This window comes from Paramormyrops kingsleyae, chromosome 20 (genome assembly GCF_048594095.1).
Source record: "Paramormyrops kingsleyae isolate MSU_618 chromosome 20, PKINGS_0.4, whole genome shotgun sequence".
In the NCBI taxonomy this organism is placed as follows: domain Eukaryota; kingdom Metazoa; phylum Chordata; class Actinopteri; order Osteoglossiformes; family Mormyridae; genus Paramormyrops; species Paramormyrops kingsleyae.
Window position 1 is genome coordinate 4,720,244 of NC_132816.1, and position 12,606 is coordinate 4,732,849.

The following is a 12,606-nucleotide window of genomic DNA, read 5'->3' on the forward strand; positions in this document are numbered from 1 at the left end:
GCAAATAAGCCGCCAGATATTTCTGGAAATTCTTTTTTTCCCCCCAAGAATGACTGTTCCAATTATATTTGTATGGGTTTCATTTAATTTTATCAGAAAGGAGGTTCAGCAAGGCGCCTCGCCGGCTGACGTCCCCAGGATAGCGGGTTTGAGTCGGTCCTCCCCACTATGCGTGTGCAGCGTCTGGCTACGGTAAACGGGTGACCCACTTACAACCATAAGGTTCGAAGTCACATCTCTGATGAGGATTCATATACGGCTCTGGTAGTAAAGAATCCTAACCATGGATTTCTAGCAGAGACTAGTGAAAGTAAACATTAACCTGACTACTGCTGGGTCTTTAAAGGCAGTTCAGGAAATCAAAACTATAAACGACCTCTCCCTCAGTTGTCAAAAACTGCATTGGATGATCAGAGTAAATGCAGAGAGCATTGTGTTCACTGTGATCCTGAATGAGCCGTGGGTGTATACAGTCAAAACTGTTATTCATTTACTTGAAATTCCAGGAAAAATTGATTACGTCTTAGCATAAAAAAGACTATTCAACAGTAAAGCTTGGTGAATGTGACCTTTCAAGTTTTACGATCATTTGGAATTTTAACAATTTTTCAAAGGCTGATTGACCTCACGCTGGCCGTAATAATAATAATCCACACACGCATGCACAATCATACGCTATGGCCAATTTAAACATGGCAATTCACCTAATTGCACGTCTCTGGACTGCAAGAGCAAACCAGAGTACCTGGAGGACACCCAGGGAGAACATGCAAGCGCCACACAGAGGAATTTGAACCCCCGGTAAAAGGAGGTACAAGGTTAGATTAAGAGATTAATAATAAATGTGCATTGTTGCATTTATTATATACAATAACATTAAAGGCCTGACCTAGAAAACAATATTTTTACATGACAAGTGGTTAGAAATTGGATTGATGGATTTTGCGACACTAATTCTGTCCATTTTCTGTACCCACTTGTCCTATTCAAGATCATGGGGGTCTGGATTCTTCCCCAGAAGCTATGGGTGCAAAGCAGAGAATAACCCAGGATGGGGTGCTGACCCATTTGGTAATGCCAGCGCACCTGGAGGAAACCCCACAATGACAACATGCGAACTCCACACACAGAGCCATGACAGACTTGAACGCTGGTCCCAGAGGTGTGAGGCGACAGTGCTAGTCTCTGCACCACCATGCCGCCCCAACACTATTTGTACAGACAAATTTTCCCCACTACTAAATTCTACTCTCAGTACTGAAGCTGCACGCTCTTCGTTTTAATGGCCAAGGACAAGGATCAGTGACAGGAAGCCTCAGTAACTGATCACTGTCGACAGCTGGCCTTTTACTATAACTTGCAGGTGTCTAAAGCATAAACAATGCTTACATTTGAACGGCCAAAATATTTGCGTATAGGAGGTATCCAGGGGTGCCTAGTTGTGCTTGGGTGGGGTGCAATTTCCAGCTGTTTTTCCACAGGTGCTGGGAGACAGTTACTGGAGATAACCTGGATAGACTGGGCGCAGGGTGCTGGCGTGTAGATGTCTGTATGGGGGCTTGCTGGATTCACTGAGCAGGGGCCGAATCCACACCGCAAACCGGACATGGCCACATATGCTGCTTTTTTGGATCAACTCCTTCTTTATGTACCATACATACACTGTCAACATGTACGAGGAGACCAGCAACACATGCCCAGAAATCAAGCACTGAAGTCTGTCATCCAACGTCAGGGTCAGCTCACAAGCGAGGCTCCACCCCGTTTTCCAGACATGGAAAAGAAATGTTTACTGCTCAGGATGCACCAATCAAGTCTGCTGGTCCTGAAAAAAACAGGCGTGATAAACATGCCAATTGTACACTGGTGAGGTAGGATGGAACAGAGGCTAAACCCAAATAGGAACTGGAATGAGCTTATGTAGCTGAAAGTGGTCCAACAGTCCTGTCCCACTGCTCCTGGAGCGCATCCTGGAATGAAAACAGCACATTTGCCAAGTCATTGTTTCTCTCACCTTAGCTCCCCCAAAATTTCAGAACTGCAGCACAGTCTCAACATATACGAACCCTACAGGACAGCTACCCTCAAAACAACCAAACAAACATGGCGATGAACTTATTCTTGCAGCATTTTATTAAAAACAACCGATGATACAACGGATTAACCTGCGGCAAGAAACGACGCGTTATCAAAATTCACTATACGATTCCAACATTCATTTAATAAACGTGCCCATCTTACAATTCAGCTTTATGCTTCCAGCGATCTTTCAAACTGAATCATCCCCTAATTCGCTTGGTTCTGTAGTCCAAACGTTTTCAACCTCCGCTTTGAAGAAATCTGCGAGAACGGCTCTTTTCGCCTCGGAAACAGCAGACGGGCATACTAACGAAAGCGAAGCCGGATTTTATTACAGTCATCTTTATACCGTGTTAAAACCATGCCTGTATTTAATAATTTCCTACAGATGATTAAAGAATATCATAAATCCCTGGAACTGATGAAAAAGTAAGCTGCTCATTATGAATGGGCCTCCTCTGATGCACTATTTTAGTAGGATTTATTTATTTATCTTACTTTCTGTCTCCGCAGATTTGTTAGGAACTTCTGTGTCTTTCTTTTTTGTGACTTTTAGTTATTCCGTGTTTGCCTGTACTTTTTGCAATGTAAAAGACACGCAGACAAGTGTTCATTATTGCCTTTTGTATTTTCTAAGTTGCAATAAAAATTATATTTAAACAAATCTTTACACCATGTTTGGCCCCAGACGGCCTTAACCTCCGGTGCGGTGCATGTTCACCAGGGTTCCCAGAAAAAGCCGCCTTATGGGAATCCTACCTGCTGACCGTGCATATCCAAGCGCATCACATGAATGAAGCGCCGGAACGCGCGTCTCACCTCCATTATCTGTGCCAAAAGGTTTTCCTTCATATCCGTAGGAGAAACGTCCATATCAAACATTACATAAATCATCTAGAAAGAAAGAGGTCACTGGAGGAGTAGTAATACAAGGGAAAAGTACGGATCAGGGAAAATAAAATCGTAAAAAGAAAAATACGCAGGTATACTACACATATGCATACATAACCTGGCTTGGGTGTCTAAAACGTGACTTATCTGTTCACTTCGAAGACGTCCGCTGCGTCAAAAGCCTGACCTTATGATCCATAGCTTAATTACACTGTGATTGTCGGGCTGCCAAACGTTACTCAGCAGGAGGTGGGATCCCGAGTAAATCAGCGGCGCAGCAATGAATGGAAACCTACGAGACAGAGCGTTACCTCCACCGGCACGGAGCAGCGAATGAACCGGCTCACACTTAGCACCCATGCGAGGTACCCACTCGGCTTTTATATAATACGCTAAAACGCGACTCTGCAGGCCGAGCTATTAAAGTAAGATCCAGTTTGTTTTTAAAGAGATGTGGTAGCTTTAATATGCAGTTTGAAAGCAATAATTAAGCCTTTCCGTCGCGGTCTCATGTTTGAACGGCGGCAAAACTGGCTTGCGGTCAGGGACCGCGGTTAAGTTAGCCTCATATTCGATATTCAGTTTTCTAGCTTCAATAACTTTTCACGGAAGTAAGGTGGGGCGTTATTAATCACAGAATCGTGTTGTCCAGTACGCAGGCTAAGATGCACACCGATTATTTTTGCGCTTCAAACCATTTCGTGATTTGTGCAAAATCGTGTTAATAGCTAATAAATTAGGTGCTGTCAGCTGTAATGACATGGTGCTTTAGCATTTTGGGCTCATGGCGACTGATGCACACCCCTTTGTTTCCCAGATTGCTTTACGTACGATTTTTAATTAATTTTTGAATGTTCGAATGTATCCGTGTAATGCGAAATGGGACAATGCATGAATGGGTTAATAACTTTAAAACTAGACAAGACAGGCACTTCTAGTGAAGTGTGCATGGATCAGGGGACTCTGGGGGACAATGCACACCCCTTGGATTTTCAGAATAACTTTCTCTCTAACAGTTATTAATTAATACATTGTATGCATATTACATGGCATAGGGGCACTGCAATAAAGGGTTAATAGCTCTGGAACAAGATGGGACAGCCATGTCCCATGAAGTGTGCCTTGATGAGGGGACTCTGGGGGACAATGCACACCCCTTAGCTTTTCAGAATAACTTTCACTCTAACAGCTATTAATTAATACATTGTATGCATATTACATGGCATAGGGGCAGTGCAATAAAGGGTTAATAGCTCTGGAACCAATTGAGACAGCCATGTCCTGTGAAGTGTGCATTGATCAGGGGAACTTGGGGGACAATGCACACCCCTCACTTTTTCAGATTAGTTTTGTCTGTAATAGTTATTTTTTAATATATTGCATCCACTTAAAGTGCAATGGGGCAACACACTAAAGGGGTAATAGCTCTGAAACAAAATGGGACAGCCATGTCCAATTGAGTGTGCTTTCATCAGTGGAGTCTGGGGGACAATGCACACCTCTTGGATTTTCAAGATCACTTTCTGTCTAGCAGTTATTAATTATTACATTGCATCCATTTTACATGCCATTGCTCCATTTCATACATATTGACAGTTAATTGATAACACAAATTTATCCATAAGTAAGTTGTAAAGTGTGAATTAGGCAGTGCACCGTGGGACAAAGCAAATGTATCGCAGCTGAATTGCTTGATTACGTGTTTCGTCACAATTAATACATTAGCATTAAGCATTTATCCATTGAACAAAAAAGAAAACAATAATTAAGGCACCATTTGAATCCTGGCTTCTTATATACAAAGACAATTACTCTCCTTATAAAAATTAACTTGGAATAATGAACACATCAAATTTAAAAATTAAAACTTTTTTTTTACACAAAAGAGTTGACAATAACATTCTATTAATCTCCCCTGCTGATCAGTTGAGAGGGGCATTTGGTCACATAGTCAGATTTTTTAACTAAATTTAGTGTTCCAATTTCTCCTTGATAGTACTCTTTTCTTTTTAACACAATTTTTTTAGGTCTTCTTAAACTACTGCAAGATTGCAGCACACCTGACAGGATGCCAACATCTTGAAAAGATGTCACAATAAATGTTATTAACAAAAGATTAAATGTGGAATAATAAATACACCAGAATCCTGATGCATAATGTTGCCACTTTGTCGTCCGAGTTCATTTGCAACATTGGAAATATCAATAGGAATATAGCCTGGACTATGAGTAACAAATATTGGATAAGTAAAAGTATTTATCCCTTTTAATTGTTATAATAATAACAATAATAAGTATAGGTGTCCTGGGGGATCTCCTCCCAGATCTGGAGCAGGGCATCACTGAGCTCCTGGACAGTCTGAGATGCAACCTGGTGGCATCGGATGGACCAAAACATTATGTCCCAGAGGTGTTCTATTGGATTTAGGTCAGGTGAGCATGGGGGCCAGTCAGTGGTATCCATTCCTTCATGCTCCAGGAACTGCATGCATACTCTCGCCACATTAGGCTGGGCATCGTCGTGCACCAGGTTGAACCCAGGACCCACTGCACCAGCATAGGGTCTGACGATGGGTTCAAGGATTTCATCCCGATACCTAATGGCAGTCAAGGTGCCACTAGCCTGTAGAGGTCTGTGTGTCCCTCTATGGATATGCCTCCCCAGACCATCACTGACCCCCCACCAAACCGGTCATGCTGAACAATGTCACAGGCAGCATAACGTACTCCATGGCTTCTCCAGACCCTTTCACTGATGAAAGCACACTCAATTGGACATGGCTGTCCCATTTTGTTTCAGAGATATTACCCCTTTAGTGTGTTGCCCCATTGCACTTTAAGTGGATGCAATATATTAAAAAATAACTATTACAGACAAAACTAATCTGAAAAAGTGAGGGGTGTGCATTGTCCCCCAAGTTCCCCTGATCAATGCACACTTCACAGGACATGGCTGTCTCAATTGGTTCCAGAGCTATTAACCCTTTATTGCACTGCCCCTATGCCATGTAATATGCATACAATGTATTAATTAATAGCTGTTAGAGTGAAAGTTATTCTGAAAAGCTAAGGGGTGTGCATTGTCCCCCAGAGTCCCCTCATCAAGGCACACTTCATGGGACATGGCTGTCCCATCTTGTTCCAGGGCTATTAACCCTTTAGTGCATTGCCCCTATGCCATGTAATATGCATACAATGTATTAATTAATAACTGTTAGAGTGAAAGTTATTCTGAAAATCTAAGAGGTGTGCATTGTCCCCCAGAGTCCTCTGATCAAGGCACACTTCATGGGACATGGCTGTCCCATTTTGTTCCAAAGCTATTAACCCTTTAGTGCATTGCCCCTATGCCATGTAATATGCATACAATGTATTAATTAATAACTGTTAGAGTGAAAGTTATTCTGAAAATCTAAGGGGTGTGCATTGTGCCCCAGAGTCCCCTGATCAAAGCACACTTCATGGGACATGGCTGTCCCATCTTGTTCCAAGGCTATTAACCCTTTAGTGCATTGCCCCTATGCCATGTAATATGCATACAATGTATTAATTAATAACTGTTAGAGTGAAAGTTATTCTGAAAATCTAAGGGGTGTGCATTGTGCCCCAGAGTCCCCTGATCAAGGCACACTTCATGGGACATGGCTGCCCCATCTTGTTCCAGAGCTATTAACCCTTTAGTGCATTGCCCCTATGCCAAGTAATATGCATGCAATGTATTAATTAATAGCTGTTAGAGAGAAAGTTATTCTGAAAATCCAAGGAGTGTGCATTGTCCCCCAGAGGCCTCTGATCCATGCACACTTCATGGGACATGGCTGTTCCATCTTGTTCCAAGGCTATTAACCCTTTAGTGCATTGCCCCTATGCCATGTAATATGCATACAATGTATTAATTAATAACTGTTAGAGTGAAAGTTATTCTGAAAATCTAAGGGGTGTGCATTGTGCCCCAGAGTCCCCTGATCAAAGCACACTTCATGGGACATGGCTGTCCCATCTTGTTCCAAGGCTATTAACCCTTTAGTGCATTGCCCCTATGCCATGTAATATGCATACAATGTATTAATTAATAACTGTTAGAGTGAAAGTTATTCTGAAAATCTAAGGGGTGTGCATTGTCCCCCAGAGGCCTCTGATCCATGCACACTTCATGGTACATGGCTGTCCCATCTTGTTCCAGAGCTATTAACCCTTTATTGCATTGCCCCTATGCCATGTAATATGCATACAATGTATTAATTAATAACTGTTAGAGAGAAAGTTATTCTGAAAATCCAAGGGGTGTGCATTGTGCCCCAGAGTCCCCTGATCAAGGCACACTTCATGGGACATGGCTGTCCCATCTTGTTCCAAGGCTATTAACCCTTTAGTGCATTGCCCCTATGCCATGTAATATGCATACAATGTATTAATTAATAACTGTTAGAGTGAAAGTTATTCTGAAAATCTAAGGGGTGTGCATTGTGCCCCAGAGTCCCCTGATCAAAGCACACTTCATGGGACATGGCTGTCCCATCTTGTTCCAAGGCTATTAACCCTTTAGTGCATTGCCCCTATGCCATGTAATATGCATACAATGTATTAATTAATAACTGTTAGAGTGAAAGTTATTCTGAAAATCTAAGGGGTGTGCATTGTCCCCCAGAGGCCTCTGATCCATGCACACTTCATGGTACATGGCTGTCCCATCTTGTTCCAGAGCTATTAACCCTTTATTGCATTGCCCCTATGCCATGTAATATGCATACAATGTATTAATTAATAACTGTTAGAGAGAAAGTTATTCTGAAAATCCAAGGGGTGTGCATTGTGCCCCAGAGTCCCCTGATCCATGCACACTTCATGGGACATGGCTGTTCCATCTTGTTCCAGAGCTATTAACCCTTTATTGCATTGCCCCTATGCCATGTAATATGCATACAATGTATTAATTAATAACTGTTAGAGTGAAAGTTATTCTGAAAATCTAAGGGGTGTGCATTGTGCCCCAGAGTCCCCTGATCAAGGCACACTTCATGGGACATGGCTGTTCCATCTTGTTCCAAGGCTATTAACCCTTTATTGCAGTGCCCCTATGCCATGTAATATGCATACAATGTATTAATTAATAACTGTTAGAGAGAAGGTTATTCTGAAAATCTAAGGGGTGTGCATTGTCCCCCAGAGTCCCCTGATCAAGGCACACTTCATGGGACATGGCTGTCCCATTTCGTTCCAGAGCTATTAACCCTTTATTGCAGTGCCCCTATGCCATGTAATATGCATACAATGTATCAATTAATAACTGTTAGAGTGAAAGTTATTCTGAAAATCTAAGGGGTGTGCATTGTGCCCCAGAGTCCCCTGATCAAGGCACACTTCATGGGATATGGCTGTCCCATTTTGTTCCTGAGCTATTAACCCTTTAGTGCATTGCCCCTAAGCCATGTAATATGCATACAATGTATTAATTAATAGCTGTTAGAGTGAAAGTTATTCTGAAAATCTAAGGGGTGTGCATTGTTCCCTGTAGTCCACTGATAAAAGCACACTTCACTAGATGTGCCTATCTCGTCTAGTTTTAAAGTTATTAACCCATTCATGTATTGTCCCATAGCACATTATACGGATACGTTCGAACATTCAAAAATTAATTAAAAATCGTACGTATAGCAATCTGGGAAACAAAGGGGTGTGCAACAGTCGCCATGAGCCCAAAATGCTAACCGACCATGTCATTACAGCTGACAGGACCTATTTTATGAGCTATTAACGCGATTTTGCACAAATCACGAAATGGTTTGAAGCGACAAAATAACCGGTGTGCATTGTTGTCTGTGGACTGGACAACACGATTTTATCACTAAAAACGCCCCACCTTACTTCCGTGAAAAGTTATTGAAGCTAGAAAACTGAATATCGAATATGAGGCTAACTTAACCGCGGTGGTACAGGGCAGCCCTTATAGATTATAAATGAGAAGGTGGCGGGATGCGAAGGGAATATGCGACCGGAGGGGTAACGAGGTGGACTCAGGTCCCGGAACGCGTACAAAACTCGGCACTGAAAACATATTATGAATTTTTAAGAATAAATCTAAACCAACAGAGAACCTGAGCAGTAAATTAAAATCTGGCACAAATTGATCACCGGAACAGGGGGAAAGTCACGTGAATAAGACAAAAACCAGGACAAGCTCCCAATTTGTTTTTAATTTATCCAGCTCCTTCAGACGGAGCGGTTTCAAGATAAGCAGAAAACAGCTAATTGAATATGATATTACTTGGGGAAGAAGTAAAAGCAATGAACAGATTGCTTAGAAAAACGGAAAATGGATTTTAAACGTGCTTAATTTTTTCCCGACAAAGTGAGTGTGTTCACGGAACCTAAGGAAAAAGAGACGCCCCTGACCGGCAGAGCTCCGTGAGGTTGGGGGTCAGCGGACTGGCCAGTTAACGTTATTTCCACTACATCCACAGGTACCGGGGCGGAGATACGCAGCGAAGACCGTACTGGGGGGAAATTGCCTCCTCTTATGCCACTCCCCAGGAAGGCCTCCGTTAAACAGCAGTCCCGTGTTTACTTAAAATACTGGGTGACACAAACATCAGAAAAAGAGTAATGATCATCAAGGTCTCGAGTAACTGACTTTAACCATTTTTTATTTGCAGAACAGGTTTCCAAAAAGTTTCAATCAAAAACAACTCCAATCGACTCTGTCCCAGGTATGGTAATGGATACAGCAGGAGGTAGGCCTAAACTTACTGCTTATGCCTCCTTGTGACATGGCAGGCCACCCTCAAACGTTAATTCACTACAAGATACACACACGGTTCAATGAAAATGGACCAACTGGGGCGGGATAAAAAAATTATCTTGACGTGAATCAGTGTCAATCAGCTTTATTCACCATGTACACAGCATTAGTCTTGGTGTGTTTGGTCCTAATAAACACGAACAAGACATGACACCAGCGACAGCGAAAGCTTCACACACACACACCCGAACACAGCGCTAACAACAGGAAGTCTCCCACACCTGCCAGGCAACATCTTAACACCTTTCGTAGTGACATGTAAATCTACAGTCTACATCACTTAGAGGAAGGCGGGGGGACCACATCCAGAGTAAATGCCGTGCGGTGAGAGGTGCAGAACATCGGTGTGAGGCCCTGTCACACTCAGATTCCACCACACCTTACTCCTGAAGAGCCAATGAAATCCAAGGCTCTCCTAGGTCATGTGACACTATTCCGAACCAAATTTATATGGGTGATGTAATCTCAGACACGGACAGAATTTCATTCGAATTGAAATGTGTGGAGCAAATGGATACAGTCCATTTATTTTAACATGCAATTCATTATGCTCTCGACAGCAGTCAAAATATTTTGATACACATCCACCTCTTCTGCAAGACATCCATGGCAAAGCGAACTAAGCCAGGCCAGATCTGGCTGGAATTCCCATGCGCAAGTAAAACCACAACCCAAATTACTCAGAAACCATGAGATGTTGCTTCTTGCAAACTTAACAATAGCTCTTGAATGTAAAGTGTGTTATCAAAGCTTTTTGGGAACAAAATCAATTCCTTAGTGACTATGAATCAGACAGGTTCAGATACTTCATCCAACACAGCATCTAATCATCTGCAAGTGCTGGAAAACACATTTTATGAAGTTTCCTGCAACATCTGAACTATATTCCTATCTGCATATCAAAAGACGACTGTATACCTCAATTTGGATTCAAAATCAGAAAAAAACAAACAAACTGGTTTGACAAAATGTGAATAATATAAAATCACATCATTTTAGGCTGGTGCAGCGCTCTTTTAACTTCGTGCTGACCCACAACGTTGGACTGATATAGCTTCCATCTTCTGGTCGGTTACTTTTACAGCTAGGTGCTGTATACACTGGCCAGTGCTCTAGTGAAATGGATCCAGTGAATTTTAAATTATTCAAGTTGAGAAGAAAACTGTAGGTCTTGTCATTTGGCAAAAATCCAGAAGTAATGTAAAACAATTGATCTGCATTACAGCTGTATATTTTGACACTTCAGTAAGCTAACTAAAATAACTTCCCTGGTTTTACCAATCATTAATTAATCTACGAAAAAGTTTTGGTTTTCCGGGGGGGGGGACCTGAAAAATGACCTCACTATGCTCTTCGAACGATTCTCAAATGATTTATCTCAATAGACTGTTCTATAGTTTGCCAGTTCTCAGTTATGAGAATTTTTGCAGCCATTCTACAAAAATTCTAGAATCTGACAATAACCACACATATACAAGGATTAATATAAAAACTCAGAAGCCCTCCAACTAATTTCCTTTTTGCTCCTCCGTCTCCTCTTCAATTTGACCTTCCAGTCCATCTATTTTACCTTCCCCAGTGCATAAAAACACACATACATACACACAAAGACATGCATAGCATTATGAGAATAGTATGCCCTTACAGTCTATACATGATAACACCTAATGGTTCTGTCATCGTAATTGGTGCGTTGATTCTTTTCCTCTAATTCTTCTTTTCTATCTTTCCTTTTTTTGTTAAAATTAATGATCTACTGTCACCTTGTGTGCTTCTTCACCTTTAATCAAAAGAAGAAGAAAAAAGAACTTAGAACCCATTGTGAAGTTTGGGCGAGTGACTTTTCTAGGTCACACCTCCCTGTGTAACAGCAACATTTTCTCTTCAATCAATACCATTAATTAAGCTACTTAGTCGTGATTTCCCTGGACGATCCCCTCAGGACGGTCAAAGAAAAACAAGAGATTGTTGCATCTAATACCAAAAATGAGCTGCAGTAAAACTAAAGCTATGGAGCGTGTTTGTGATGCCGTCAAGAGCACATGGAGCACAACATATTAGCAATATAGGCTATAGAACAGCAAATATAGTTTCTACTATACGCTTGCTTCCAACTTAAATATAAAACATAAATTGTCCTAAAAATACCGATTACACCGGTACCATGACAGAAACAAAAGACTACAGGCCAGTCACACATATCCAAAGCACTGATGTGGTCTAAGCCTCAGGCAGACGTCTAGAAGTGAGAATATCAGGCTGTTTTCAAAAGGCACCTGAAGCAGGGCTGAGGTAAAGGACACCCTCGACAGACACCTGTCCACTTGACATTGTACTGACACACTGCTGGCAGGGCAGTATAGCCAACACACCTGGTTGGGGGGAGAAGTAAGAGAACACTCTCTCACAGACAGAGACACAAGGCAAACACGCAAAGTCAGCACAAACACAGCTGGGTCCCGGAAGGGGGGGCTAAACCCTAATTCTCAGTTCCATGGACAGTGGAGGCACCTTGGTTAGGAACTGCTTATGGGAGTTTTACTTTCTCAATAATGTATAAAAAAGACGGATATGTGAAATTGAGGGCAGAAGGGAAATTGATTGGTTCAGAGAGAGAACCCAATCAGATTGTAGAGGAGGTGGGTCAAAGCAAATTGAAATAGAGGAGGCGGGACCAAGACATCCAATTGGTTGCTCCCACCTCCTCTAGTTGCTTGGATCCACCTCCGCTACAATCTGATTGGGTTCTCTCTCTGAACCAGTCATTTTTCCTTCCGCCCTCAGAACATTTTTGCAAAAGTAAAACTCCCATGAGCTTAGAAACTGGACCCCTGGTC

The 12,606-nt window shown here is 42.0% G+C and overlaps 1 protein-coding gene across 5 annotated transcripts in view; it reads right to left on the bottom strand.

Annotated features, from left to right (window-relative positions):
* LOC111856364 (AT-rich interactive domain-containing protein 4B) overlaps window positions 1-12,606 on the bottom strand; it is a 65,016-nt gene that overhangs the window by 43,609 nt on the left and 8,801 nt on the right. The gene's annotated exons all lie outside the window — the stretch shown is intronic.